We start from the raw sequence: 16,626 nt of genomic DNA on the forward strand, positions 1-16,626 counted from the left end.
CACTAGGCTTCAAAAACTTCTGTGTAAAGATCCTCAGTTGCTGTTAAACCTATACAAATAGATATATGGTAAAAGCATATTGCATTTCTTGTAAAAGCAGTGAATATAATAGCTTCTTTTTCTCTTCAGTTCCTTTCCTCAAGAATTATCCCCATGAGCAACATAAAATTATAACTTGTAAAGTATAAGGTGCATTATAAATCATGTTCTGCCCACATATGACAAATTATAACAAATGTTTGAATGTGATAGAGCTACCCAAAAACTCATGAAAAAAAGGCAATATGGATAGAATAAGCATGGCGTTGAAAATAATTTTGTCTTTTAAATAAACACAGATACTAACCTAGAAGGTGTTGAACTATTTTATAAATTACAGTCAAGGGAAAATCTTTGCCACTGGTCTGAAGCTTTCAAGAAAAATGTAACAAAACCAACTATCATCTTTATTTCCTCCCTTTATATATTAACCTTATTCCCTACTCTATACTAAACTTTCAGTAGTTAAGTTTGTAATATAGGCAACAGGTCTCAAAGTGAAGTAAACTGGAATGAAGGGGCACCACTTCCCTTGATGGTAGGACAAGCATACCCAACAATTGGAACAAGTTTTTTTCAAGTAGAAACAGCTAAATTCATTCATGCTATAAGGCAATCTGCAGTACTCTGTTGCAAGCTGAACAAAAGTCCGTATTTTGTGCAAGATGGCAAGGTTTGTTAATCCCTATTATGTGATAAACAGCATACTGAAATTGTATAAGTTTTGCAGCATATCTTTAAAATGTCACTTTAGTCACTTCAAAGTTATAAAATGTGTTTTAACGCAAGTGATACCATATAGTCCATTCTGAAATTTTCACTGAATAACCAGTGCATTTCCTCTCTGATTGTCTTCTGATATATATTAACTTGGTTTTCTTATGTGAAGGATAAATTTATTCCAACTCCAGATCTCTGAATCCTTCCATAGGTATGGATAATTTTGTACTGGCACTGCAAAGTCTCTTTCATTTAAGAGCTGTGCCTCATACACATCATATATATGCATATATATATATATGAAGAGAAATGTTACAATTTACATGTAGAAATAATCTTTTGTATTCTGCTTATCATGACAACCCAAGTTCTATCTGTGAAAGTGGATGTGGAACCAAAACCAGCTATATAATTCTGATCATTTAATTTGAACCATAAACCAGTTTGCAATAGCTTTGTCCCACCAAACTTACTCATATTTGTCATATTTAAACTGTGGACATAGGCATAAACTGTCAACTTTGTGCCAATGTTCATCACAGAAATGCTATTCATATAAGACAATTGATGTGATAGCAGAAAAGTCTACCCAGTTCTAGTACAGCATCAAAAGTCACTTTTGGTGATACTTGTTTAATAGAATATCCTTCCTTCAAAATCATGATATTGAGGTTAAAGTCTTTCTTCCCTTACTCTCCCCATGTCAATTCTAGTACTGCCCTTATAGCACTCTGGAACCAGAGATTAAGTAGCTGTCCTGCAAAAATCTGCAGTGCATTCTTTCAGTGGTATAGACAATTTTGCCTAACTGTTAACCAACTCTGAAGGGTTAGATTAGTAGTAAAGAAAACGTGAAAGAAAGGTAGAGTGATGTGATTTTTGACTTTATAAGGCTTGGAGGAGGGGACAGAATTTGCCACATAAAATTTGGAAGGCTTGCTTTCTGATGTCTTGAATTGTTTTAATGCAGCAGAATGTCTGACATCATGGAGGTCAATGTTAAACTAAATTTATGGAACTGTTGTGGTACTTCACTGTGGCTAGGGTGTCTCTCCCCATGAAAAATATGGGATGAGCAGTCACACTTACGGTTGGTATAGATGATTCTAGGTGACTGCTATTCATAGATGAGTGTTCCTACCATCACAGTATTATACTTATGAATCCAAGTATTAGCTCAACAGAAATGTTATCTGGTTATGATTTCATGTAAAGATTTCATCTGTACTGAACAGCACAGAATGATTCAAATTGTACATTGACAATTATCTAATGCAGTACACAGTCTAGACCTCTTACATAAACTTTGGTAATGCTACACTTGGAAGAAACATCAAACAAGGAATATTGACCCTAAATTAATATAGTGCTTTGAATAAGCGTTATGTAAAGGGCAAAAGAAACAAGTCATGTCTCCACAAGCAAAAAAAGTGTGAAGCGGGGAAGAACGCAAAATCCAAACAAGCACTTCTGTTCAAACATTTCCCTTATCTTACTATAAGTGGAATAGCTTTCGAGCTTGTTTTTGTTACTGCTTCCTAAACCAGAAAAACTTTCAGGCTCTTATTTAAAAATAGTGAAAATAATGAGGATGTTAGCGTTATGGAAAAATAAGGCAAGATTATCAAAGCTGACACACACAGATAAGAATAGAAAAATTAAAACTTTTGTTAAAGTGAAAATTACAGATTTATCTTGCTGTTCTACTACATATTAATCAAAAGTCTGACTATGAGATATTTATTGGCCTTAATTGTTTTGCTGCTCACTTTAGAGTGGATAGCTGAAACTCTATTACAGTATTAATGAGTACAATTGATCTTCTAGGCTCTGCCTTACAATATACAAAATTTCTATAGGAGTGTGAATTAGGTTTTAAGAGGAAATTTCTCTCTTCCTTTGGTTATGACTTATTTATGTGAGGTATTTCAAATACACTGACTTGGAATTAGTTCTGTGTGATCTAATGGATTGTAATTTAGTAGTCAGATTAGGAGCTGACAGCTAGAGTTTGCAGTGCTGGCAGGCATATCGGTGTTGGTAGTGGTATAGGAACAACAACAACCTGATGAGCTAAGATCTGCCAACATTCAGATTTTCTGGCAGTGACAAACATGTCAGTAAATGTGATTAATGCCAGAAGACAGTATGACACAGAATTGTTTAGATCGTCTGTTAAGAATCAGTAACAGAAATGTCAAAAAAAAAAAAAAAGGAAAAGAAACAAAATAAATCATGTACTTGTGAAAAATTAAAACAAAACATTGAGAAAAGCCAGCAAAGACTTGAGGAAACATAACAATCCAAGTAAGAAACAGGAATTAGCAGCTCAGGAAGTCAATTTAAATAAGCTATGTGGCTTCAGTAATAAAAGGTGGTATTACTCAACCAGTTTTCATAAGGTGGTGGTAAAGCAGTTGAAGTCTATAGGATCTCACAGATGTAGACAAAAGCTATACATATTAGAGACCGTAAATATTGAGAGGGAGATATCATTGCTGTTGCTGCATTACTAAAAAGATAATAATGCGGTTGGCTACTGGGAAAGAGTTTACATTTGTTGCTGAAACAAAAGTATCCTTATGATTGTCTAAACTAGGTTGGTATTGTCTGTGGAAAACTGGCTACAAACTTGGGTCTATGGGGGTATCCATTTTCTGTAGTAATTATTTTAAGTGTTGACAAAGTGTTAGGAAAAGTTTCTGTCAGTCTGACTTCTGGACTTGTATTTGTTGTGTTGGCTTAATCTCTCTAGACAACTTTGTTCTTTTTTCCATGTGTCCTGCTGTCTAGACTGGAAAATTCAGCCTAAGCCCATTTTTTTGATAATGATATTGAAAATTCCTAAAGCAAAACAATGGAGATAGCAACTAATTTATCTGAGACTGTTTACACCTGTTATGGAAAGTCCTCTTCACTCCAGTACTACTCTGTTGCCCAGCTACAGAGAATTAATCAAGTCTGGCACAGAGAGAGGTTTTCTCCAGATCATGTTGTCATGAGTCAGTTGGGCAGCAGAGACAATGCACTGCTAGTTATACTGTCGCATTTTATCCGGTGATCTTCCAGCATTTTTATTTGAGCAAGAAGAAAGTTGCTCTGTAGCAATTGTCCTTGTAATCACATTTGTTGGGGAATTCTAACTCAATTAAAGTATTGTGAATTGGAAAAACAATCAATCACACAATACATAGCTTACAACACCTAAAATCAGCATTAAAACATTACAGAGGAAAAAAATATAAAACCCAAACCAAACAAAAAACCCGAAACCCTTGTATTGGTTTTGCACGGCAAGGCTTTGGTAGCAGGGAAGCTGCAGGGGTGGCTTCTGTGGGAAGCTGCTCTGGGACTGGCTAGGCATCAGTTGGCGGGTGCTGAGCAGTTGCATCACTTGTTTTTTTCCCTGGGTTTTGTTTCTCTCTCTCATTCTCCTTTTCATTAGAATTTTTATTACTACTATTATTATTAGCGGTTTTTTAATTTCAATTATTAAACTGTTCTTATCTCAACCCATGAGTTTTCTTACTTTTGCCCTTCTGATTCACTCATCCTACTGTGGGGGACGGTGAGCGAGCAGCTGTTTGGTGCTTGGTTGCCAACAGGGGCGAAACCATGACACTCCCAAAACCCCTAACAGATGGTACACCAAATGTAGCATGAGGGCTCTTCAGATAATCTTATAAGGATATGCTAATTCTTGAATAACTGTATTGACCTGAATTTGACTGGTGTTCTGTGCAAATATGTTGCCTTTCTTCCATAATCTTAGAAATCCTGAGAAATGTTTTACTATGCATGACATTATAGGGATGTGAAAACTGCTACCAATCAGTTGGACATGTTGCATTTATCATAGAATCATAGAATTGTTTAGGTTGGAAAAGACCTTTAAGATCATCCAGTCCAACCATTAACCTACACTACCAAGTCCACACTAAACCAATCAAGGGTAGACTAGACTAAACCATGTCCCCAAGTGCCACACCTACCTGTTTTTTGAACACTTCCAGGGATGGTGACTCCACCACCTCTCTGGGCAGCCTGTTCCAATGCTTGACCACTCTTTCCGTAAAGAAATTTTTCCTAATATCCAACCTAAACCTCCCCTGGCACAGCTTGAGCCCATTTCCTCTCGTCCTATCGCTAACTACTTGGGAGAAGACACCAACACCCACCTCACTACAACCTCCTTTCAGGGAGTTGTAGAGAGCGGTAAGGTCTCCCCTCAGCCTCCTCTTCTCCAGGCTAAACAACCCCAGTTCCCTCAGCCGCTCCTCATAAGGCCTGTGCTCCAGACCCTTCACCAGCCTTGTTGCCCTTCTCTGGACACACTCCAGCACCTCAATGTCTTTCTTGTATTGAGGGGCCCAAAACTGGACACAGGATTCCAGGTGCGGCCTCACCAGCGCCGAGTACAGGGGCACAATCACCTCCCTGCTCCTGCTGGCCACACTCTTCCTGATACAGGCCAGGATGCTGTTGGCCTTCTTGGCCACCTGGGCACACTGCTGCCTCATGTTCAGCCGGCTGTCGACCAACACCCCCAGATCCTTTTCAGCCATGCAACTTTCCCGCCACTGTTCCCCAAGCCTGTAGTGCTGCATGGGGTTGTTGTGACCGAAGTGCAGTACCCAGCACTTGGCCTTGTTAAACCTCATAGAGTTGGCCTCGGCCCATTGGTCCAGCCTGTCCAGGTCCCTCTGCAGGGCCATCCTACCCTCCAGCAGATCGACACTCCCACCCAGCTTGGTGTCATCTGCAAACTTACTAAGGGGACACTCAATCCCCTCATCTAGGTCATCGATAAAGATATTAAACAAGGGTGGCCCCTGAACAGAGCCCTGGGGACCACCGCTTGTGACCGGCTGCCAACTGGACTTAACTCCATTTACCACTATTCTCTGGGCTCAGCCACCCAACCAGTTTTTTACCCAGTGAAGAGTACACCCATCCAAGCCATGATCCGCCAGCTTCCCAAGGAGAATATTATGGGAGATTGTGTCAAAGGTCATGGACCTATAAGTTTTTGTCTCTGGATCTGGGCTGGCTCAGAATCTGCAAGATGAACCTTCTACAAAATGCAGAGTGAAAATTCTCTATGCCCATTATTTCTGTCTGTATTAATAGGATGTAAGCACTTCTGTTCCTATAAATGAAAAGTATTTCTGTGTGAAAGCTGTGCTGTGCCAGATTTGATTGATGTGCTTCAATGCAATTTGCACAACAATATGACCAAAGCAGCAACACTTGCTAGAAGTCGCTACAAATATATTGAGTTTACAGTTCTGAAAGTGAACAAACTTATTCAGATTAGATAGTTGCATCTTATAAATGAACTTTATGGATTTTTGCGCCTTCTTTCCTCTTATATTTTACATGACATGACCTGCATGTTATAGCACAAGCGCTTTAGATCACATTTGCTAAATTTACTGAAAAAGTTACAAATTGTCATTACTGATGTTCTCCGGATGCTATACAAACTTCTTCTTTCCTGTTCCATGGTATGCCATAATAGACAACCACAAAGGAGAAAAACGTGTGATTTTACTTACTGTATGATGGTTTTAGGTAACCTTTAATATCAATTTTCTACCTAATAGTGACTCTTACGTTGTAATGTCCATGCACAAAGATGTTTACAAATAAATGAAATCACCTTTAAATTCCATTACTAGTACAGTTTTCATGGCTGAAGAAGGAATTAGAGGACATACAAATGAATCTGTTAAACTTCCGCTTAAGAGATTGAGAGTTAAGTGGACATTCTTCTTTACACACTAACCTGTGACTGATATTTTAGTTTCATGAAAAGGTTTGTTAGACTTAGGAATACACATATATAGGCTTTGGCTTGTTAAAATTTATGTTTACTAATAAGTCTTGGCAATTTGAATAATACTTTGTGCATTTATTAGTCTCATGAAAATCCAATAAAGAATTCTAAATTAGTCTAGTTGTAGTATCAGAGCTTCAATCTCTAACTCATTTACACTGGACCTATTCTTCCATGTGTTCATAAAAAACTTAGGAAAATAGAGCTGAAGCCTAAAGCACTACTGCTGCAGTACAGAAAAATATGCACATACCTGAATATACACACAAACATGTCCAGTGCTAAACCATTAGGAGATATCAGGAAGTTGTCTTTATATTCTTAATGTGACAATAGAAAAAGTTTAATTAATATTTAATTTTATTATATGAATAATATTTTTTTTCTCTCACAGTGGGTTACTGACGTACAATTTTCTCACAGAAAAACATGGTCTCCTTTCCACTGCGTTTCAAGTCTTCACTTTAAAATATCTAGGCAATGCTGCTTTGTGTTGAATCATTCACAAAAACTAAAAAAAGCAAAATTAAAAAAAAAATCCCAGTATGTTCTTTCCATAACTGTTCTCATTTTTGAAGATGTTTACTCATTTTTGACTAATATTTAAAAAAAATCCCAAACCCTTGATCTTGAACATGAGGTAGAGCTGCTGTGAGTTCCAGTTTGAATAAATTAAGTATGTCAAAATTACAAGAGTAGACTTGGTAACCTTAATTATAGAGAACACTTGTTTCTGCTCTGTTCTTTCCTATAAATACAAATTTATAAAATTCTAGCATTTTATGTCTGTGTGACTTCTTTCATGCATGAAAAACTTTCAGAGTGATTTGTAGTCTAAAGTCTTAGACATAAATTGCAGTATTTCAGCTTCGATGGTATAAATTTCATCTGGTTTAGACATAGGTCAAAAATGGTCTGCACAACTTGTTTGAAGCTCTCTGGCTTTTACATAAGGATGACTGTCCATGTGCTTAGTTCCATAAGGAATTTGCTGTAATCCTAAAACAAGACTGTTTCATGTAGGTAAGCATCTAGAGACAGTCAGCTTACCCAGATAGAGCAGTAGATATCCATACATGTTTATACGATGTTGTGCATGTGAAAACATTCACTTGATTTTATTTATGACTTCCTTTTTTCAAAAGAAGTGAATGCAATGGAAAGATACCATGTAATCTAGGAGTAAAAGTCAGTGTTGGCCACATTCCTCCTGTCTTTGGTAGTTGGGCAGGATGCTGAAAAGAATAAAGTATTTATCCAGAATCTTTTCTTGTTTGCAGTGAGCAGAGTTATATGTAATGCAAAATTCATCTAGAATTCTGCAGTATTTGGTAAAAGTAAATATTCCTTTGATTAGAAACACATACTAGAAAGATGTTGCTGGTTCAGCTAATGTCTTAAACATCTTTCTAATGAATATATCTTTGCAACACTGCAGTAATTTCAACCATAATTATTTTCATTAAATCTTTCTTTGCGTAAACTGTTTTATTCATGCTGTTATAATTTACCATATACTGTTAAGAAAGCCCAGGCTGTTTCATATTCCATTTCATATTCAGCTATGACTGATTAGTTCAAGCACATTGCATGATCATGCATATACATTCGTACATTTTTCATCATTTTGTCTCATTTTTCATCATTTTGTCTTCAGATCTGGCAGGTTTTGTTTTCAGGTAGATGATCTTAACTAATGAGGTGTACATTTCTTTATGTAAATTAAGGAACAACAGAAAACCCCCCTGAGCTTCCTTGATGTGAAGGCTGTCTAACTATATGCAATTGACACAGCAGCAGGACAGAGGCCTACCTTAAGACTTAGTGTTTTAGGCAGCTTTATTTAAGACAGCAGTCAATAACAGTAATCTTTCTTCAAAATAAATTTTCAAGTTACAAACATTGTAATACTAAACTACAGCAACTTCCATTGTTACAATTTATTAAGAAAATCCCCTTCTCTAACCATTACATAAATCAGTCTTTACAGTATGAAAATGTATTAGCTTTGTTAATATATATTAGTTCACATTATACACTATAATGTAATTAGGTAGTGGAATTTTACCAAAGACTTTGGTATTATTCATGCTTAAGTAAAACAAACTAAAGGATAGCCTGGCCCATGAAATAAGGACTTTGCTTCTTGGAAGCTTAGATCTGTCCATGAAAGATAAAGGATACCCCTGGACAACCAAGATAAAGCCAGCATGCCAGCTCCTCTAACACATCTTTGAAACTCTTTCAGTGTTGTCTGGCGTCATAGATAAGTAACTATAGAAAGTCTGACTCCAGGGACATCTGGATCAATAGACAAGTGGCAAGAATGGTCCCAAAAATGTAGTTGCTTTGCAAAGTTTTACTATGACTAGTAACTGGTAGTGTGGGTGTTATTGATCAGTCAAATTACATTGTACCTGAACCTTTCAAGGGTACAAGAACCTTGTGTAAAATCACATTTGGGGTGTCCTGATATGGCTGGGGAACCTCATGTGCATGAATAAATATTTACTCTTGTAATTCAATATTTGTATCCTAGACCTTCTCCTTGGTTGGCATGGGCCAGTTGTGAATTTTTGTGACGAAGTACAAGTGCGTATGACCTGGCTGCATATTACAGAAGGAGAGAGGCAAAGGAATCTTGTCCTGAGAAAAGGGTGAAATAATATAATAGGACAAAGGTACTAGGGTAATTATTCAATACAATAATGGATTTGATACACAGCATTTGGAGAGCCTTCTGGCTCAAATGTGTTTTGTGATAGTCAGAGAGGTTACGGTTCAGCTCTTCTCAACTCTTTTCCTCCTGTTGTTTCAGAACTGGCTAGCTCTTTGGTTTTTCATTAATTATTTGTAGGAGAAACATTTTATTTGGATTAATTTTTTATGTCCTTTGTGTAGTATTAAAAAACCTGGAATTTCAAGTAAAGCTTAATACTTTAATGTATTTACATTCCTCAGAAATGTGTTTCAGAAAATTATTGAGATCTTTGATCTCTGCAGTGTTTTTTGTTTTGTTTTGTTTTGTTATGTTTTGTTTTGTTTTGTTTTAAAAACCCTAGCTATCTCACTCAGGTATTTAAATGTCTAACATGACTTAAGGTTCTGGATTGGGTTTTTATATAAGTCTGTTCTATTAGAATGGCTTTGAGCTGCAGAAACTGTGTTAGTTCCAAAACCAATTCCATGGGCTGAAGTTTGTATAGACATACTCAGGCTAAAGCTAGCTATCCAAAAGGATGAAAGTGTAGATAGAGAGTTCAGCACCTAACTGTGGAATACATATAGAATCATAACAACCAAAAGCACAAGGAGGGATCTTCAGAAACCCCAAACCAACATGAGCTGTATTGAATTAGCTTCTTACCTGGTTTGCAGCTTGCAGCTTAGTGTTACTGTGGTTATGTGGTGATTATTTCTCTACTAATTTTAAAACTTGCTCAATCATATTTATGGGCTGCAGTCTTCTAATCAAATAAGCCTAGCAAAATCAAAAACTTTTACTCAACTCCTTTCCCACCCGTGTCAAAGTCAAAATTTATTTCAGCAAAAATTTTAAATTAGCCTAACAATACTTAGAATAAAAGCTTGTTCATCATTGATGGTTAATGTGTGTCATTATACCTTTGAAAGACAGTTTTACTGGCAAACAAACTTGAAAAGGGTCAAGGTTACAAAGTAGCTGAAACATTCAAACACTTGTTCTTTGTGTTTCAGCAAAATATCAAGTTTGAATGCTAGGAAATTTTGGGGTGGGAGTGTAAGTCTGTGTATCTATATGGTAAGGCATTGTAGTATAAATCTTAATGAAGCAAGAAATTAGTGAGTGTATCTGTTATGCTTTCTTCAGATCTTCTCAAAATCATTCCAACCACGTAGAGAAATTTGGATACAGACATTTTAATCAGTCATTTGAATGAATTATTATTTGATTACACATAGATTCATATTTAGGTCTGAAAATTAAACTTTTTTGTCATGTCAAGCTCTAAATTCATACTGATGCCACATTCTGGAATAAAAGTGTCTCAGCTCTGTACTGTAAGCTTATCTTTGCAATAGAGAGCAGTTGTATTAATTGTCACTAAAATTCCTTTCTACCACAAAACAGGATTTGAACATTGTGACTGTAGCTACCGGTCCAAATCTTTTCTTCCTGAAATCAGTATCTACTATATAATGCTTTTATTATCCACATTAGCTTTTGAATCACTGTTCTGCACACACAATTAATTTGTAGTGTACTTTGCATTCACAACTCAGCTGATGAATGTCAGTTTTCATTTATTTTACTTTTTCACCCATCCCTGAAATTTCCTTTTTAGCTTAAACAAAGGATTCAGGGATTACGCAAAGCTGCTGCTCAATTTTTTCTTGGCTTCATACTCCAGCAATTTTTTAATTTTTTTTTCTGCTCTGAGAATATAAAATAGTAAATTCTAAGGTCTGGCATTTTGGAGGGGATAATTCTCCAACTGTAACCCAAAATATTTAACTATTCATTTATAAAACCAAGGGATTGTTTTCAGAACTGTAGTTTTATATGGGAATATAGAAACAATCATGAATAAACATAAAATTTAAAATTTGCAAACACTATCATTAAGCTTTTTTGATAAATGATGTTAAAATCAGATATAAGCTTAATTATTTTGCTGAAACAGGTCTCAGGCCTTTACTTTTGACATCGTATACAATAAATACAAAATGCATACTCTGAAATAGATGCATATGCAGCCAGGGAAGAACTGATGTTGAATTTTAACCTATTATCTTTGCTATACCTGACACAAGCCAGGATGCTGTTGGCCTTCTTGGCCACCTGGGCACACTGCTGCCTCATGTTCAGCCGGCTGTCGACCAACACCCCCAGGTCCTTTCCAGCCAGGCAGCTTTCCAGCCACTGTTCCCCAAGCCTGTAGCGCTGCATGGGGTTGTTTTGACCCAAGTGCAGGACCCGGCACTTGGCCTTGTTAAACCTCATAGAGTTGGCCTCGGCCCATTGGTCCAGCCTGTCCAGGTCCCTCTGCGGGGCCATCCTACCCTCCAGCAGATCGACACTCCCACCCAACTTGGTGTCGTCTGCAAACTTACTGAGGGGACACTCAATCCCCTCTTCCAGATCATTGATAAAGATATTAAACAAGGCTGGCCCCACAACAGAGCCCTGGGGAACACTGCTTGTTACCGGTCGCCAGCTGGATATAACTCTATTCGCCACAACCCTCTGGGCTCAGCCACCCAGCCAGTTTTTTATCCAGTGAAGAGTATGCCCATCCAAGCCATGATCCGCCAGCTTCCCAAGGAGAATGCTATGGGAGACTGTGTCAAAGGCTTTACTGAAGTCCAAGTAGATGACGTCCACAGCCTTTCCCTCATCCACTGAGGTCAGTCATCAGGTCATAAACGGAGATCAAGTTGGTCAAGTAGGCTGTCTGGGCCCGATCCCCTGGTTGACCTCCACATGCCTGTTGTCCGCACTCAATATGAACCTCTCCATAATCTCCCCTGGCTCTGAGGTCAGGCTGACAGGCCTGTAGTTCCCCAGATTCTCCTTCCGGCCTTCTTGTAGATGGGCATCACATTGGCAAGCCTCCAGTCATCAGGGACCTCCCCTGCTAACCAGGACTGCTGATAGATGATGGAAAGTGGCTTGGCGAGCTCCTCCACCAGCTCCCTCAGTACTCTTGGTTGGATCTCATCCAGCCCCATAGACTTATGAGCGTCCAGGTGGCGTAGCAGGTCATTAACCGCTTCCTCCTGGATCATGAGGGCACCATTCTGCTCCTGGTCGCTGTCTTCCAGCTCAGGGGGCAAGTACAAAGAGTACAGTATTTGTACAACATTTGTACAACATTTGTACAATAGTACAAATGAGATTTGTGGTGATAGTAGTGACTATAATAAAAAGATTAGACAATCTTAAGCCACTATAATGCAAAACCACTTACAATCGTATATGGCATTTCTTCATATGTATTATTTTGGACGTAACAGCTAAAGCTTTTGGACAATTTATTAATACTTTTGTTGAGAAATTCCATTGTTTTCTGTTATTTCTATTATTTCTTGGCATACATAATTGGTTTGACATTAGAAAAGACATTAGAAAACACAAAGTTAAAGGATACTTTCTGTTGAATTTGTATACAAAAAAAACCCTAATAACCCCTGTACTTTTTGTTCCTTTTTCTTTCTTATCATCCTACCTGCATAACTGAGGATCTACTCAGGAGGTATTCAGGGCTTCTGGCTATTTGAACTATCACTGCCTGCTTGCAGAAGCTGCTAAACATGTAAAAATGCATTTCTCACCTCTTATGCCTCAGGACAACCCTTGCTCTTTCATTAGGGATTCTTAAATTAATGATGACCTGAGCCTTTTTTTTTTATTATTTTAGTTTTTTAGTTATGCTTTTGGGTTTTTTGGGGGCCAGGAAGGGAAAAGGAAGGACTTCTTTTACTTACTTTCTTTGATCCCTAAATTCTCTTTTATCCTTTGTTTGGCAGAACATTATCAATTTTTCATGTTTGAAGCCCTTTCTAGCTCATCATCTTTCCAATCTTGGAATGGTAATAGCTGCTAATCTGTGGGTTGCATTTAATTCTGACTGATCTAGTAGCATTAACTTTGCTCTTAATACTTCTGAAACTAGTACAAGACACAACTTTGGGAGATGACACTAATTTCTAAGGTTGAAATCACCTTTCATTTTCCACATGGATTTCAGTTCATTAGGGTTATTCTCTATAATTAATGATTACATCCAACCTGGGCTCTCAGTAGATCTCTTCTTATAAACGTGTGAAGAGGGGAAAAGAACAACAGAAGCAGATTGAGAAGAATGAGCACTGAATAGATTGTATTCAAGAGCAAGTCATGAACTAAGAGTGTGAAAACATCTCTCTTTTTTAAATGGACCTTTTTAGAATTCATAACAAGAATCAAGAGGCTTATTACAGTCATGACATATTACACATGTTTAATAAAAAGGGGTTTTTTTTAAGAAAGGACATAGGAAGTGAAATGTATGTTTTCTGAAGAGAAAGTTACCTTTGTGTTCCAAAGTAATTCGGCTGATATTCTCAAGCTTTTAACATCATGTAGCTTAAAAAGAGAATAAAAATAAATATATATTTGATAAAAATAAAACCAAATAACATCACTGGTCCATAAGTCAAGTTCAGAATTCATTAACATTGAAAGAAAAAAAATCTCAGATTTTTTTTTTTCCTTGAATGTGTATGATGTATACTTTTTCTCATTATAAAACTGTAAAACAGGTCAGAACTTCTACAATTAAACAAATATCTTTTGTCATAAAATACCACGTGGTCCAAAAAGAAAGTTTGATGGGAACATGTCAATTTTTATCACTTTTTACTGGGGAAATATGTTTGAGATAAATATTAAATATGTGGACAAAACCGGAGAGAATAAAAAGAAAAAAGAACATTAAAAAGTCTCTTGGCTGAAGGATGCACTTGAGTAGATAATTTCTGCATCAAGGGCCTGGTGCATCTTAATGTACAAATATTTATTCATTTGCTTTTTTTTGTTGTTCATAAAATAGATTTAAATTTGAGTTTTATCTTAATATGGAGGAGAAAGCTTTCTCAACAGAACACCAATTAATATCTCAGATTTTGGTAAGAAAGTTTTCAGTACAGCTTCTACCCCTAGACAGATTGGTAAATTTGATCATTTACTTTGCTAATCAAATACATTAGACTCAAGAGACTGTGAGTCTGACTGTGCTGGGTTAGCCTTGGCTAACAGTCAAAGCTCACCAAGTTGCTTGCTCCTGCCTGATCCTCCAGTGGGATGAGAGGTAGAAAAGAGGATTGAGAAAGCTTGTGCATTGAGATAAACATAAGGAGATAGCTTGCCAATTGCTGTTACCAGAACAGACTCAAGTTGGGGAAAATTAGGTTAAATTATTGTCAGTTAAAGTAAATAATGTAATTACTCATTTGAGTAGTGGGAAACAGAAAGCAAAACCTTAAAACCACCTCCCCACTTTCCCAAGTTTATCTCCTTCACTCCAGACACCATTGCCCCCCCACCTAGTGGTACAGGAGGATATGGGGGGTGGAGTTACAGTCAGTACGCAGCAGTTCCTCTCTGCTGCTCTTTCCTCCTCACACTTTTTCTCTGCTCCAGCATGGTCTCTCCATGGTCTGCAGTTCCTTCAGGAACATCCAACTGCAGCTGTGTAGGTCTTCCATGGGTTGCAGTGTGGACACCTGCTCCACCATGGAGCACCTCTTCCTCCTGCACTGACCTTGGTATTCCTTCTGGTCTTTCTCACTCTTTTTGTTCTGTCTGTGTCTGGCATTTTTGTGCCCATTTTTTACCTCACATGGCTGATGGGCTCAGCTGTGTCTTGTGGTGGGTCCACTGGAGCCAGCTGGAACCAACTGTGTCTGGAATGAAACAGCCCCTGGTGTCTTTCCACAGTGACCACCCTGCAGCCCCCACACTGACAATGCCTTGCCACGGATACCTAATACACTGACAAGAAAAGAAAAATGAGATAGTTTGCTAAAGAGAAAAAGGTCTGGAAAACTGTTTCCTTCATGTGATGAAGACTGTCATCTGGAAATTTTTAATTGTTCTTGAACATACAGTGATTTGATAAGTTTGCATTATAAGTACTTCATAACATTAATAATGATAAAATAAAACTGTTTGAAAGCGATTGTATTTTGGGTTTGATTTAAGACAGGGTTTTCCCCTTAACTGGTCTGTTTTTAGAAGGAGGTTGGGAAGGTGTGCTGTCCAGGCATTCTCTTTCTCCCTCCTTCCACAGCCAGAACCAAGAGTTTTACTGTCTCATGAATTATTCACAATCAGGTGGCTTCTATACTGACCTTAAGGAACCTTGTCAGCTTTAGTCACAACCATGGGACATGATTCCAGTAATGTGGAATGTGTACATACAAACAAATACACAAAAATGCATATGTTAGTATTTAGTAGTATCATTATGTGTTCAGGATTTAGTTGTGTTATGTGCACCAAACATCTTACCACTGAGAACATGGCTTTCATGTAGCACTAGTAACATACCTTTGGAGCAAAGTGTGTTCTGAGCATCTGTTTGGAGGATGGGTATAACCTAATGGATGTGTTACTTTAGTAAATAATTCAAATGATATGATTACTTGTGGCGCAAAAATAAGATCAGTGATTTTTTTCACCCCGCATAATCTACTGGAACAGAAAAGCCTTTCCCTTATTTTAAGGTTGGTAGAAAGTCAGATTGGTTTTTTGTGAAGTCAGTACCTCATGATTCACAGAGTGGTATGCTGCTCATCTCTTCCTCTTCCAAGAGTTATGGAAGAAGAGTAATTTCCTGTGCCTGAGCAAGGAAGTGTCTTCATCTTTTTTAATTAGGCTCATTTCAGAGTTTCTCAAGCTGGTACATGGTGACTTGTGCAGTACTCCTTGATGTTTGCTGGTGAGGTGCTAATGTAATGCTGATGGTGTACACATAAATCATGTTAAAAGAGGGTGAAGCAGTTCAGTGCTCTTCTAATGTCACTTTTCCACACAAACAGTTGCTGCTGCCACAATGTCGTGTGATCATGACAACAGACAAAAGGAGAATGATGAAAGTTCATTTTGATGATATATTAACTGTGTGAAAATACTGGAATGTCATGACTGAATATTCAAACTTTGGTTCACACTTCGTTCACTCATCAGCTTTAATGGGCTGATAATTTTACACAGTTTGAAATGCATATGCAACAGAGGTACATTTTTGTTACCTGAGATAGGCATTCATTAAAATTTTGGTATATTTAAATGTGTGCAAAAATATTTTGTTTCATCTCAACTGTTGTGAGACTCTTGTGATCCTTTGAGTTGTGAACAGATGACGCATCTGTCATGAGACATTTTTACTTTTCACATTTGATGAGAGAGAAAAACCTATATTGAAATATTCTGTTGTATGTGAAGTATCTGTTTTCCCAAAATCTATTCTCATTCTGTTCAAGCAGGGTCTGTAACTCTTCCT

This window comes from Pelecanus crispus, chromosome Z, assembly GCF_030463565.1.
Source record: "Pelecanus crispus isolate bPelCri1 chromosome Z, bPelCri1.pri, whole genome shotgun sequence".
NCBI lineage: Eukaryota > Metazoa > Chordata > Aves > Pelecaniformes > Pelecanidae > Pelecanus > Pelecanus crispus.